Source organism: Aethalodelphis obliquidens, unplaced genomic scaffold (genome assembly GCF_003676395.1).
Source record: "Aethalodelphis obliquidens isolate GAN/ISIS:26980383/991018 unplaced genomic scaffold, ASM367639v1 scaffold9, whole genome shotgun sequence".
Lineage (NCBI taxonomy): Eukaryota > Metazoa > Chordata > Mammalia > Artiodactyla > Delphinidae > Aethalodelphis > Aethalodelphis obliquidens.
Genome location: NW_020837953.1, coordinates 515,874 through 530,608, shown reverse-complemented (window position 1 = coordinate 530,608; position 14,735 = coordinate 515,874). Strand labels below are relative to the sequence as shown.

General features: G+C 41.7%; 1 long non-coding RNA gene across 1 annotated transcript; it reads right to left on the bottom strand.

The window, feature by feature from the left end:
* Positions 1-628: 628 nt before the first annotated feature.
* Positions 629-3,582, bottom strand: LOC113622372 (uncharacterized). The gene is made up of 2 exons (XR_003433492.1): positions 2,489-3,582; positions 629-768 (listed from the first exon to the last, which is right to left on the bottom strand). It is a non-coding gene; the product is annotated as an uncharacterized LOC113622372 (long non-coding RNA).
* Between the last annotated feature and the right edge of the window lie 11,153 nt (positions 3,583-14,735).

Sequence of the window (14,735 nt, the reverse complement as noted above, 5' to 3'; positions counted from 1 at the left end):
AGTTTCCTCTGAGGCAAAATATTTTGAACAGTGGCTGCATGGGCTCACTGTTTCCTGGAGCTAAAGACTGCAAATCGATTTCTGCAGCCCACTTCTTCCAGAAGGAGACGGTGGGGGTGAGTGGGAACACGAACTTGCTTTGTCCACCTAAACAGCGCCGTCAGATTTCTCAGTCATCCTCTTGGCTTTCGGAGGAATTGCAGGAGCAATTGTTGAGCCTCGCAACAGTGAGATTCCACTGCCTTCCAGCTCTAACAATCAAGAGACAAGTCTCCAGAGAGCACAGGCTCCAAGCAGTTATTAGAGATGATGGCATTACCGGAGCGCTGGGGCCGCCTGCCCTGCCCTACAAAATAAACGGTCCTCTTACGGCTTCACACTATGCTTTACTCCCTATATTAACACAGGAGCTGACGGATCGGGTGAGAAGCTGCAACTTGTATTTTGGAGGGCATAAGAGATGATTGTGCTCGTTCTAATTCCAGAGCTGATCTTTTTAGCAGATTATGATGGATGACTCTCCACGGTGGTCAGCGCCTCCTGTATATATTTTAGGTGGAATGCTTTCTTTTGACACATACTTTACAGAGACATAAGTGTATCCTATTTTAATTAATGGAAGAAATGATTCATTCACAAGTGGAAGGTTTAATTAAAGAAAGGGTCAGCATGGGTCAGCCATGAATTGCAAAATATCTCTGATGTTTATTATACTCTCCACCAACTCTGCATGCTGTCTGGAGTGGTACACGGCAGTAAAGGCAGGCCCTGGAAAGAAAGAAAATGAAGTTTAATTGATTCATTCATTCAACAAATATTAATTGAGCACCTACTGTGTTTTAGGTGCTGTGCTAGGCTCTGCAAATAAAATGGTGAACAATCAGACATGATTTTTTGCACTTATGCCAGGGACAATGCAGTTGGGGGCACAAGAAAATTGAGGAACAAACAAATAGAACACTATTAATAAAGATGGTAACATGTTTTCTGGAAAAAATCATTTGGGGCTCTTCTCCTTGCAGTGTTTGGGTATTGTTTTTTAAGAATTTTAATACCCCACTTTACAGTGGGTACATTTAACTTTGGAATATATCTCTGAAGCCAATCTGACCCAAGTCTGCTAGATGAAGTATCTTATTCTTAGAAGCAGCAGTTATACATACTGAGTTACAAAATATGTAGCTTGTCACAGTAGCTCCTTCCTATGAGGAGAGAAACTTTATGCTTTAGAATCAGACAAGCCTGGATTCAAATCCCGGCTTCTCAGCTTAATCGCTTTCTGGTCTGTGATATTACTTTGCTTTTCTGACCTCAGTTTCCTCGTTTACAAGGAAGAATAACAATACATAAGGCATTGAGTCATGTGAAAAAATACATGAGTAGTACCTAGGGCATAGCATTCTTATTAATCAGCATTAATATTTGTAATTTATCTTCTTACATTATTATTAATAGGAGTAATATTTTTCCCTCTCTTTTGCAACTTTCTTGATTCTATGTTTGTTCTGGTTGTTCATGTTATTTTCTTATCCCCTCATTTGATGACAGAGGTCATAATTTTTAAAGCACTGGACCCAGTCTGATATATGCTTAGTGATCAATAAGTAACTGTCGAATGAACGGATAAAATTCTCTCTCTTTTTGGAACTGGGTAGAGAATAAGCTGATAGTAAACAAAGTCTCTCAAAGGCTTCCCATAACACTTGGAATAAAGTCTATATTCCTTATCATGGCAAACAGGAACCAACATGCCCTGACCTTTCCAGTCTCATCCAACACCATTTTCCCTCCTGTACTCAGCTTGAGCCACCAGCCTTGCCTGGAATGCCCTTCCTCTAGAACTGTGCATGGCTCACTCCTTCCAGATCTTCAGCTCTCTGTTCAACTATTTTCTCTTCCTGGAGACCTTCTCTGACCACCTTGCCTATTCATTTTCTATCTCCTCACCCTGCTTCACTTTTTCTCAAAGCATTATCACTGTCAGAAATTACATGATATATTTCAGAGTTTACGAATTTGTTGTCTATCTCCCCCACTTAGCACATGTGAACTCCTGAGAGCAGGAACCTAGACTGCTGGTGTCCAGCCCTAAGTCACCGTGATACTGAATGAATCAAACAAATGAAGTATCTCTTTTCATTTTTGTAGGGAAATATATATATATATATCCAAATAGTTTTATATATATATATATAAAAAATATATATATAATATATTATATATAATATATTATATAATATATATATAATATATTATATAATATATATATAACTATCCAAATAGTTTCTATAGTACAGTACTCTACAAAACATAAGAAATCTTTCCCCCCAAATTTTTGCTTGCAGCACTGAATTTAATTTTTCACCACAGAATGACAGGAAGAGGGAAAATCAACTATTCTAGTGGTATGGAAAACGAAGACACAGCCAATAGGAGGTCTCCCAAAGCCCCAATTTTAATAGGATTCCCACACATTTTACTTTCTCACCGTGAGTCTGGCGCTCCTTGTAAGTTGCTTCCTTTGTGCTTAAAAAAGTAGTTACTCCTGTTCTCAAAGCCAGCAAACATAGATTTTCTTTGGTTTTCACATGATCTGGCTCAAAACAGCAGGAAACATGAATGTTTCGTTTGGCGTCTTTCACTGTCTGAGAACAGAACTGCAAACAAGAGAGGAGTCTCCTCTTGCCCAGGTGGTCCTAGCGCTGGCGAGGACAGGCCAGAACCGTGTCCTCCACCATGCGGTCCGGGGACTGGAGGGAAGGTGAGGACCCTGGAGGCGTCCCTCGGAGGGCAGGCCTGAGCCTGGGTGTGCGAGCGTGGTGTTGCATGGTGTGAGGGCTTTGCTGGCCTCGCCTGTCTCTCCAAAGAGCCAAACAATGCCGGCTGTTCCTGGCAAGGCCGAGCCTGGCTTACTCAGATTTGTGTTTTAGGAGAGGTGCTTTGGGGTAACTGAACAGGCTCCATTTCCACCATGAGCACATCAGCCCTGGTTTCCGCTGTGCAAAAACAAAATTCTCAAAAATGTTACCGTATCAAATCGATGTGGCTTTTGTTTTATAAACAACTTTTTTTTTTTAGTCTGTGGAAACTGTAATAAAGACCAACACCATATCCAGTTGTTTTCCAGAGAACCGACTCCACTTGGGAGACTTTCTCTCAGCATGAGGGTCTGCTCTTTTTTTTCTAGCAGATATTCCTAAAATTTGACTCCGTGTGGTCAAGGGCATAGCAGTGGACCCTCAGCACCTCAGCTTGGAACCATGGGCTTCTTTCTGCTTCTGAAAGAGGGCTTCAGAGCCACTAATGGAGCACTGGTGGGAGACAGACAGTCAAGGAAGTGATCTCACAGAGGAGCTCAGTTCTGCTGGAGAAGGGGAAGACTCCCTTGTGAAGGAGGCCATGAATTTGGGGCCATGAATTTGGGGCCCACACATCCCACAGGCAATGAGAACACTTCACGAAGGCTGTGATATTCCGAGATGCCTGGAAGACTCCCTGAAGCTCATTGCTTCCAAATGCCTTCCTTCTTTCAGTACAATTTCATTGAAGACAATTAAGATGAAAGCTTACAACGGGACGTCACTGATTTTCCAACACAAAACAGGCAAGGGTGATAATATTAATGGAACAAATACGTTTTGGGAGAAAATTCTTATTATTTGCACACATTAAAATTCACAAAATAGAGTTGAGCACCAGAAACCTTTCCCTTGTGACTGACAAACCATGGGTTATCCGCAATAATCCACTGAGGATGGATCCCATCTAAAACCCACTCCAGTGGAGAATTGACTACTGAGGGAATGTGTGTAGTACATTTTCACTCCCAGATTTCATGAAGAAATGGTTAAAACTCAGCGCTTTTCAAATCTGGCTCTGTCACCTACTAGTCATGCCTCAAATCCCGCATCTATAAAATGGAGATAATAATATACTTATCTAAATGTTCTGTTATGAAAATTAAATGAGATAATCCGTGAAAGTCCTTGGCATAAGGTCTGACACTTGGTCAAGTGCTCAATAAAGGTTATTTGTAAAAATAGCTATTATAATAATCATAATTTATGACATTATTATTAAAATTAACATTTGTTTGTAATGATTCCTATCCATTTCATTCTATATTTTCTTCCATTTTTCACTGCCTTTTGAATTCAGAATGTCTGGTAACCTGCATATTAAGTGGTAAAATACAAAATAACTGTTCCTCAACACGAATTTCTCTGAAAAATACTGTAGGTTATGCTACAGATTCCTGTAAGAATTTTTCTAATTTGAATAGCAAAATAACACTAAAATCAGCATGCTTTTCTATCTAGACTATAAGCCCCTTTTTAGCATCTTCTTTACTATTCTCTCTTCAGCTCCTAGCACATGGGGCTGCTCAAAATATGTTTGTTGAGTAGATAAATGTTCTTTAGTCATACAAGAGAAACAACAACAACAATAAAAACAACTGCTTGAGTAGCCTCTACTTCTCTTCCATCTAACACTTTTCCAACAAAGAAATTTCCCTGGTTAGTATGGAAGTTCTAAGATAGAGGTGATCATGGGCAAAGGAAATTCTGTTCTTGTATTTCACTCTTCCTGGTGGTCTGTGTTAAAAATAAGGTCACTCTGAAGTGACAGAGTGGCATGGACATATATACACTACCAAATGTAAAATAGATAGTTAGTGGGAAGCAGCCACATAGCACAGGGAGATCAGCTCAGTGCTTTGTGACCACTTAAAGGGGTGGGATAGGGAGGGTGGGAGGGAGACACAAGAGGGAGGAGATATGGGGATATATGTATATGTATAGCTGATTCACTTTGCTATACAGCAGAAACTAACACACCATTGTAAAGCAATTATACTCCAATAAGGTCACTCTTAGGAAAAAGCTATCTGATTGCCTAGTGCCCCTCCTTTGATATGTCATTTGAAATACTGACATTATTTTCATAGTGTCTTTCTTAAATTAGGGTTGGAATTCTTTTCTCAGCATCATCCTTTTCTTTTCATCCATTCTAGGAAAGAGCTGTCATTGTCTCATGTAATTGGATAAGTGATTCTTCCTAACCTTGAAACAGCTAAGTAGAAAGTATACCCAGTGACCTTAAAATGGACAGCCCTTGCCTTTTCTAATTGGCATGTGTATTCTAGAACTCTTTGAACAATACTTTGAGTTCCTAAACCTTCTTAGAAAGGGGTGTGTGTGTGAGTTGTTGAAAGATGGGGAGTTGGTGATAGAGGGATCCACCTCCTTCATTTCTAGCTAAGTGACGGGGCTTCCACTTGGCCACAGGGAGAGAGCAACATGTTGGCACATATAACCATGGCCTGAATGCCAACATCCACTGGGAAATCTAGAAGCTGAGAAACAGAATGACTGGCCACTTTGATGGTGGAATCAGGAGAGGGCTGCTGAGCTGGGGAAAGTCCTGCACACCCTTAATTTGATGAGACAAGGGATGAGTATTTCCCATGGACCAGATGTGGGAAATGCTGAAGAGAGAGCTAAGCTCCAGACCTTTTAAGATCTGTCCAGTTGAACCTCCTGGGAGAAGGGACTCCAGCAAGTGTGAGTCCATGGAGAATGGCCCCTCTTGAGCCAGGGTCAGCAGATAGGAGAAACATCAAGCCAAAGGAAAATGTGCATTGAAGTTGCAGTTGGAAGGCCCAAATGGGAACTTCCAGAAAAGCCCTGGAAAACACTCCACTGGAGAAAGGGGTAGCTTTAAACATTTGTCAGGCCCAAGAGCATGAGGCCAGCCTATGATAGAACCAACTCAAATAAGGGTTTTCTTGACCTTTATCTCTTCTTCCCTCCCTTGCTAACAGACCATAAGAGTCAGAAATTGGATAGCAGGCTGGGGGTTAGGGAAAGGGAGAGCCAGGAGGAAGAAAAATGCAAGGCCTCACAGACCCTATACCCCCTTGCTCAGTATGACATATTTCATTTTTTGTTGGAACATGATCTGATTTACATTTTAGAAAAATTATTCCAGCTACCTTGTGGAGAAACGACAGAGAGACAATAGAGAGAACACAAAGACCAGATGCAGGCCTATTTCACTTGTCTGCAGGAGGCATAAGGATGACTTGGACCAGGGTAACCAAGTGGAAGTGTTGAGAAGTGATCGAATTCAGAATACATTTTAAATCTGCTAAGGACTTGATGCCTGTGAGGAAAAGAGAAGAGTTTTCTCTGACTACAACGTTTTTGACCTGAGCAATTCTTTGAGTGAATGAATCCATTACTGAGTGAATGAATGAATTGGGAGTCATTAAAGAGTTTTCAAGTAATCAGGTCAGATTTATATTTCAGAAACCTCACTCTAGTGAGGTTTAGTGAAGGATGGATTGGGGACTGAAAGCCAGGTGACTAATTGGAAGGCTATTGCAATAGTCCAGGGGAAAGGCATTGAGGTTCTGAGCTCAATGTCTAGGTAGTAGGTATAGAAAGGAAGGGATAGATCAGAGAAATATTTGGGATATTAAATTATTAAAGTGTGGTGATATGATAATTGTGAAGGAGGAGAAACATAATGGCTTCTAGATGCCTGGGTGAATAACAGTTCCACCCTAATGATGAAGAACATGGAAGAAAAAAGGTGTAAAGGAAGAAAAGAGAGGATAGATGTTATGATGGTTAATTTTGTCAACTTGATTGGGCTAAAGGATGTCCAGATAGCTGGTAAAACATTATTTCTGGGTGTTTCTGAGGGTGTTTCAGAAGAGACTAGCATTTGAATCCATAGACTGAGTAAAGAAAGGTTGCCCTCACCAAAGAGGATGGGCATCATCCAATCTTTTGAAGGCCTGAATAGAACAAAAAGGTTGAGGAAGGGTGAATTTTCCCTCTGCTTGAGCTGGGACATCCATCTTCTCCTGCCCTCAGACATCAGTGCTCTGGGTTCTCGGGCTTTTGGACTCAGACTGGGACTTACATCTTTGGCTCCCCTGGTTCTCAGGCCTTTGGGTTTGGCTGGAACTCCACCACTGGTTTTTCTGGACCTCCAGCTTGCAGACAGCAGATCATGGGGCTTCTTAGCTTCTATAATGAAGTGAGCTGATCCTTCATAATAAATCTCTTTCTATATTTATGTGTATGTGTGTGTGTGTATATATATATATATATATATATATATACATATACATACATATATATGACAGTTACTCTGTCTCATGCTGGAATAACACTAACAGATCATACACACTCTAGAGCTCCCTGTGGAATTGGCTGAGGTTTTGTCAGTCCTGCCATCACAGTTGGACTTCTCTCTCTGCCCAATTCTGCTTCCTCACCTGCCTGCCACAGGTGTTGATCCCTAATAAACATCCTGCATGTCAATCTCCATCTCACTCTCTGCTTCCAGAGAATCCAACCTGTGACAGTTGACACCAGGAGTGGTCCAAAAGAGTAGGTGATTATTGGGGTTTGGGAGCTGAATCACTTACTGGCTGACTGGCAAGAAGGACTCCACCATTGGTGATAGGTAGGAGACAGACAGACTCTGGCAGTGGGTGTTGACCCTGTTGTTCACAAGCTCCTGGATTGTGAATTGAAACGATGTATCAGAGGAGGGGATGGTATTAGCTGGTGTAATGCATTAGGCATTTGAGACGTATGGGGTAATTACTAATTATTAGGACAATGGGATTGGATACTTCTTGCTAAGTGTAATTGATACACTGGAAAAAGATAATGAAAAGCAATGAGAGATAAACAAGCAATTGCAAAACCAACTGTGAAAGCCAGAGGGGCTCCCTGGTAATATGATGAGGCTCTCATTTGCTACAGTAGGAGGACAGAGAAAGATGAGGCCTAGGCCCAGAACTTCATAGTCAAAGTGGCTGAATTCTAGAAAAGGTTAAATTACTAACCAAAGCATACATGTTATGCAGGGTTAGGGCCCTGGTTGGAAAAAAATTAAAACCTCACACTTGGGATTGTCTGACTGAATGCCCCTTCAAATTTTGAACTCCTAGACTCATCTGAACTCTCTCCATCTTGAGAAATGGTCCACTGTCCTTAGTAAGAATGAGAACTCCCCCATGCTTGAAGACAGTACAGAGAATTCTGCCCTGCAAGACAATAAGTGCCCCCTCAGGACTTTTGCCCACCTCCCCTCCTTGCCAGTAGGCCTATAACTAGGATTGGGTCACAGCAATGCAGCTGGACATGTACTAGATCTCATAAAGAAAGGAAGCAACTCTTCCCCAAAGGTGCAACAAGACATAACCGATATGTACAGCAGAAGCTGTGGAGTAGGTGTGGAGCTAGATTCTGAGGGTGCATGATCAAGGGGACTGGAACATAATATTGGATAAGGTTGAGTTTACTGATTCGGAAGCACTCTGCTAAAATACAAGATATAATACACTGATGAGGACTCCAAGAGATGATACAAACTCACTTCTAGGACAGCTCCTAAAAGTATTGGAAAAAGCAATGGGCCCCATTAACTGAAATCAAAATGTCAGAATTGCTTTTCCAGATGGTTGAGAAAGTTGTTTAAAAGGTTCACAGAAGTAGGCATGCTGGAATGGATATACTAAATAAGGCTAGAAGACTCACCAAATGGTTGTGCTCCATGAGAAGGCCAAGAAGATACACGATTTACCAAGACCAGAAAGAATGTTCTGGTGAGAAAGTCAGAATGCCTCAAAGACACAAATGTGACCTTATTACCCACTGCTTAAAAACTCTTTAGTGACTTCCCATTCTATTGGGCATCATGGAAATGTTCCAGAGCCTTGTCCAGTAGGCTAAGTCTCTCAGTGGGAGAGGCCAGTTCAGAAATAGACTCACATAGCAATGGGCATAATGGGATCCCCAAAGCAGTAGAGGTTAGGTGGTGGTGCTTAACTGCTTGAAGTTGAGTGGACACAATTATAATGAGACCATAGTTAGAGCAGTGGCCAAGAGGGCTTGACCTGCAGAGATTTATTAGGATACTTAATAGAATATGGCATCCCTCAAGGCAAAAGAGATGGACAGACAAAAAGTGTCTTAATCAGATTTTACCTCCAAAGAAATCAAGGATAGATGATCACGGGGCTGAAGGCAGTTACCCTCATTTTAAAAAGGCACAGTATCTTGTCTAGTTTCTGGACTTGAATCTATTTTCAGACCCAGACTCACTAATTCAATAGGAGGCCAGGTCTCCAGGAGGAAGAACTCTGTAACACCCCAGCAAATGGTAATGATTTCCCTGGTCCTCCTCCAAAAGGAATAATGGCCATGTAAGACCTAATTACACACTGAGGAAAAGGAAATACCCAAACATTTCAAGGACTATCAGACACAGTATGAATAGTCAGAGATCTGAATCATCATCATGGAGCCTCTCTTAGAGTAGGGGACTATAGGTGCCAAGTAATAGATGGAATCCTGGCTAAAGTCCAGTTTACTCTGTGTTCACTGGGTCCATGACCCACCAGTGGTCACTTCCCCTGTCCCTGAATTTATAATTAGATTTGATATACTTGGTGCCACTCCCATATTGGGTCCTTGATCTATAGGATCAAAGCTACCATAGTGGGTAAAGTCAAGCGGAGGTCTCTGAAAATGTCCTACCCCCACCCCATCCAAAAGAGTAAATCAGAAACAATATCACGTTCCAGAGGGATGGCAAAAATTAGTTGAGTAATCTATTGTCATCATCTAGGAGCCATCTGGTCTCTGCAAGGACTAGAGTGGGGAATTAAATGAAGATATGGTGGGATCTCCATGAGGAGGCTACCAAGCCAAGTGAGAAGTAGTGGCAAGAGAGGAGGGAGGAAACCAGGAGCCACGAAAACCAAGGGGTGAAACCATCAATACCAGCAAAGAAATATAGTAAGGTCTGAAGGTGTCCACTGAAATTGGTAAATAATATATCATTAATGACCTTAGAAATAGGAATTCTAGCCAAATCAGTCATTTAACAGACATTCATTGCATATGTTACCTACTGCTAATAGGTGGTTGAAATAGATATGATCCCTTAACCCATGAAAATGTATAGTCTAGTGTACGGGTCCCAAACCCCTGCGCCGCAGACTGGTACCAGTCTGCAGCCTGTCACACAGCAGGAGGTGAGCAGCAGGAAGGCGAGCAAAGCTTCATGTAAGCTCCCCATTGCTCCCCATTGCTCGCATTACCACCTGAACCATCTCCTCTCCCCCGTCCCCTTCATGGAAAAATTGTCTTCCACGTAACAGTCCCTGGTGTCAAAAAGGTTGGGGACCTCTGGTCTAGTGGATAGTGGTGAAAGCCAAATTTGTGTGGAATAAAAGGAAAGGAAGTAAAGTCAGTAAGTGTGTATTACTTAAGGTTTGGAGATAATAGAAGTATAAAAATATATGGACACTTAGAGCTACAAGTCCACACCCAGCTCCATAAGCACATATTCATGAAGCCCAAAAAGAACCCCTTGGCTCATTCCTAGTCGGTTTCCGTGTGAGAGGGGCCAGCTTACCTACCCTCAAACATCTTGATCCTGAGAAGTTGATTCTTGAGCCAAGATACAAAGGATTAAGTGTGAAGTGTTCAGGGGGCTGAGGGGCTGAAGGGGGAGTGTTTCCCTCTTCCAGTTACTTTAGTTGGGAGGGAAGAGAAAATTTTCTGGCATTTATGCCTGATACCTGCAACTTTCTTGATGAGATAGAATCCAGAACCATCGTAATGGTTGGGTGTGGGCTTCACTGTATCTGGGCAGACAGGTCTGGGTTGGCTGTATTCAACCAAAGTAACCACAGGTTTCTTCTCAGCCTAAATGGAAACCAAGCTAGGTATTTCAAACAGAGGGGACTTAAGACAGAGAATTGGTTACAAAGATAATGGAAAGTTGCAAGGGGCAAAAATGGCAAGCAGAGGTAACCCAAATATTTGTAACTACAGAAAGCAGCTATGAGTCAAATGCTATGGGAACAAAAGAGAAGAGAAGAGGTCAGAAGAGGTCAGAAGAGGTCCCCACATACATGCTGGTGCTCAGAACTTGGGGAGGGTGTGGCTGGCTGGTGCTGGTACTTTTAAGAGGGAACAACGCAACTGGTTTGGGGAGTGCCAAATGAAGCTGGGAACTGAAGCCATAGCTATACTTTGCTGCTGTTTTTCCTGTAGTGACACCAACACTAAAAATAGAAAAAGTCCTTCTACTTCCTTCCATCTTCCAATGTCCCTCCAGTTCTCCCCACTGACATTCCATCAGCTAATAGGAAGCCACCTGGCAAAAGTTTCTCAGAAGCATAGTTTGCAGACCCTGACCCCAGCATCACAGAGCAGAACGTAGAGGAGTGGTTTTGGAGCTGAACAACAAGAGGTAAACACCACAACCATACCAGAGAAAATGGGTGACTGGAGGGCCTGACCCTTTTGGCTTAAACAAAGAGACTGGTGCACTAGAAGGCCAGTACATGTAGGTGCTTGTACAGCCAGCAGGTATGAGGTATGACCAGGCATTTCTCTTCCTCTTTGTTGGCTGGTCCTGGCAGTTACCAAGATGCCGCAGAGCCTGATTACAGTGAGAATATAGCATTGGCAAGGGTACTGAGCACATCTGGCTGGTGCCACTTGTGGTCCCAGAACCTACATCCTCTGTGCAAAGGAGTTCAGGTAGACCACCACAGTCTCTTCCTCATAGTTAAGATTTTCCTAGGTAGAAAACCAGTAGAAGAGCTTTCTAGGGCAGCCAGACCATATGAACAAAATTTAGAGGAGAATAAATTATACGGCATGTTTGGAAGATAGTCAAAGCCTCTCCTCCTTTTTAAATTTCCTTTACAAGATGGGAAGGAGACTTTAAAAATATTTTTTAATCTATAGTTTTCTTATGTAGCAGAGGTAGCTAATTAGAAAATACAATGTGAAAAATACCCCATTCTCAATATCAGTTGAAATTATAAATACTTAGGAATAAATTTAAGAAATGTGCATAACTTGTCTATGGAGAAAAACTTTGAAAATTTAAAGGACCAAAAATAACACTGGAATATGTGGAGAGATACAGTCTATTGGAAGTTTAAATATTATTAAAATATAAACTATTCTCCAACTTATCTAGATGTTTAGTAAAGTTATCCCCAAAAAAGCACTTGACACATGCTTAAATATCCTGAAAATTAATCATTCTCATGCAAGTTGATGATGTTTGTACTCATATAATTTGATGAGAACATGAATTGATAAAATTATTCTAGAAACAACTTGGCTGTGTGAATCAAGGATTCTTTTAACTATCTATATATTTTGATCCAGAATTTTAGTTTAAAAATTTATCTAAAGAAATAATCAGACATGCTGATAAAATTTGCCTTCAAGTATGTTCATTATAAGATATTCATAATTTACAAAAACTAAAAACACCCTACAGATCTAGCTACAAGAGAATGTTAAGTAAACTATATACTCAATAGATATTTATATAGAAAATTAAAAAGTATTATCCATGAGTATTCAAAGATTGGGGAAAGTTTAGGATAAATGTTAAGTGAGAAGAACATAATTCAACATTTTATATAATGAGATTCATGTGTGCACATATGTGTGTGTATATGCGTACATATGCTTCTACATACATAGACAAAATTTGGAAAGAAATGGTTAATCCTGGGTGATAAAATTATATGAAATTTTTACTTTACTCTTTATATATTTTTGTTTTAATTTTACCATGAAAACATTTTAATAAGAAAAATGAAATCATTTCAAAAAGACAGAGAGATATTTGACTTCCTCCAATTTTTCTTTCAAAAATTCAATAAGTCCTTAAGTGCCAATATGTGCCAGGCACTTTTTCACAGTGCCATTTGGAGGTTAGACCACCTGGATAAGAGTTGAGTATCTAGATCAGAGAGTGGTAGGAAATGGGACTGGAAAGATGGGTTGGACCAGGTTGTTCATGGCCTTGTAGGTCAGACAGGTCAGAAAGCTTGGACACCATCCTGCAAGTTTTGAAGTGTCTGAGGTGATCCTTATGAAGAAAAACTATAGGAGAGACCTTCAAGATGGCGGAGGAGTAAGACGTGGAGGTCACCTTCCTCCCCACAAATACATCAGAAATATATCTACATGTGGAACAACTCCTACAGAACACCTACTGAATGCTGGCAGAAGACCTCAGACCTCCCAAAAGGCAAGAAACTCCCCACGTACCTGGGTAGGGCAAAAGAAAAAAGAATAAACAGAGACAAAAGGATAGGGACAGGACCTGCACCTCTGGGAGGGAGCTGGGAAGGAGGAAAAGTCTCCACACACTAGGAAACCCCTTCAGTGGTGGAGATGAGGGGTGGGCTGAGGGGAACTTCGGAGCCAAGGAGGAGAGTGCAGCAACAGGGGTGCAGAGGGCAAAGCAGAGAGATTCCCACACAGAGGATCGGTGCCGACCAGCACTCACCAGCCCGAGAGGCTTGTCTACTCACCCATTGGGGTGGGTAGGGGCTGGGAGCTGAGGCTCCAGCTTCGGAGGTCAGATCCCAGGGAGAGGACCAGGGTTGGTTGAGTGAACACAGCCTGAAGGGGGCTAGTGTACCACAGCTAGCCGAGAGGGAGTCCAGGAAAAATTCTGAAACTGCCTAATAGGCAAGAGACCATTGTTTCAGGGTGTGCAAGGAGAGGAGATTCAGAGTACCACCTAAACGAGCTCCAGAGATGGGTGAGAGCCACGGCTATCAGCATGGACACCAGAGATGGGCAAGAAATGCTAAGGCTGCTGCTGAAGCCACCAAGAAGCCTCTGTGCAAGCACAGGTCACTATCCACACCTCCCCTCCCAGGAGCCTGTGCAGCCCGCCACTGCCAGGGTCCAGTGATCCAGGGACAACTTCCCCAGGAGAACACATGGCACGCCTCAGGCTGGTGCAATGTCACGTTGGTCTCTGCTGCCGCAGGCTTGCCCTGCATTCTGTACCCCTCCCTCCCCCCGGCCTGAGTGAGCCAGAACCCCTGAATCAGCTGTTCCTTTAACCCCATCCATTCTGGGGAAAGAACAGACGCCCTCAGGTGACCTACACGCAGAAGCAGGATCAGTTCCAAAGCTGAACCCCAGGAGCTGTGCGAACAAAGAAGAGAAAGGGAAATTTTTCCCAGGAGCTTCAGGAGCAGTGGATTAAATCTCCACAATCAACTTGATGTACCCTGCATCTCTGGAATACCTGAAAAGACAACGAATCATCCCAAAATTGAGGCAGTGGACTTTGGGAGCAACTGTAGACTTGGGGTTTGCTTTCTGCATCTAATTTGTTTCTGGTTTTATGTTTATCTTTGTTTAGGATTTAGACCTTATTATCTTAAACAGTTTATTGATTTGGTTGCTCCCTTCCTTTTCTTATATATATATATATTTTTTTTTTTCCTTTTTCTCTTTTTGTGAGTGTGTATGTGTATGCTTCTTTGTGTGATTTTGTCTGTATAGCTTAGCTTTCACCATTTGTCCTAGGGCTGTTTCTGTCCGTTTTTTTGTTTTGTTTTATTTTAGTATAGTTTTTAGCACTTGTTATCATTGGTGGATTTGTTTTTTGGTTTAGTTGCTCTCTTCTTTCTTTCCATCTTTTTTTCCTTTACTTTTTAATTTACTTTATTTTTAATAATTTTCTTAATTTTTAATTTTAATAACTCTTTCTTCTTTCCTTCTTTCCTTCTTCCTTCCTTCCTTCCTTCCTTCCTTCCTTCCTTCCTTCCTTCCTTCCTTTCTTTCTTTCTTTCCTTCTTTCCTTCTTTCCTTCTTTCTTTCTTTCTTTCTTTCTTTCTTTCTTTCTTTCTTTCTTTC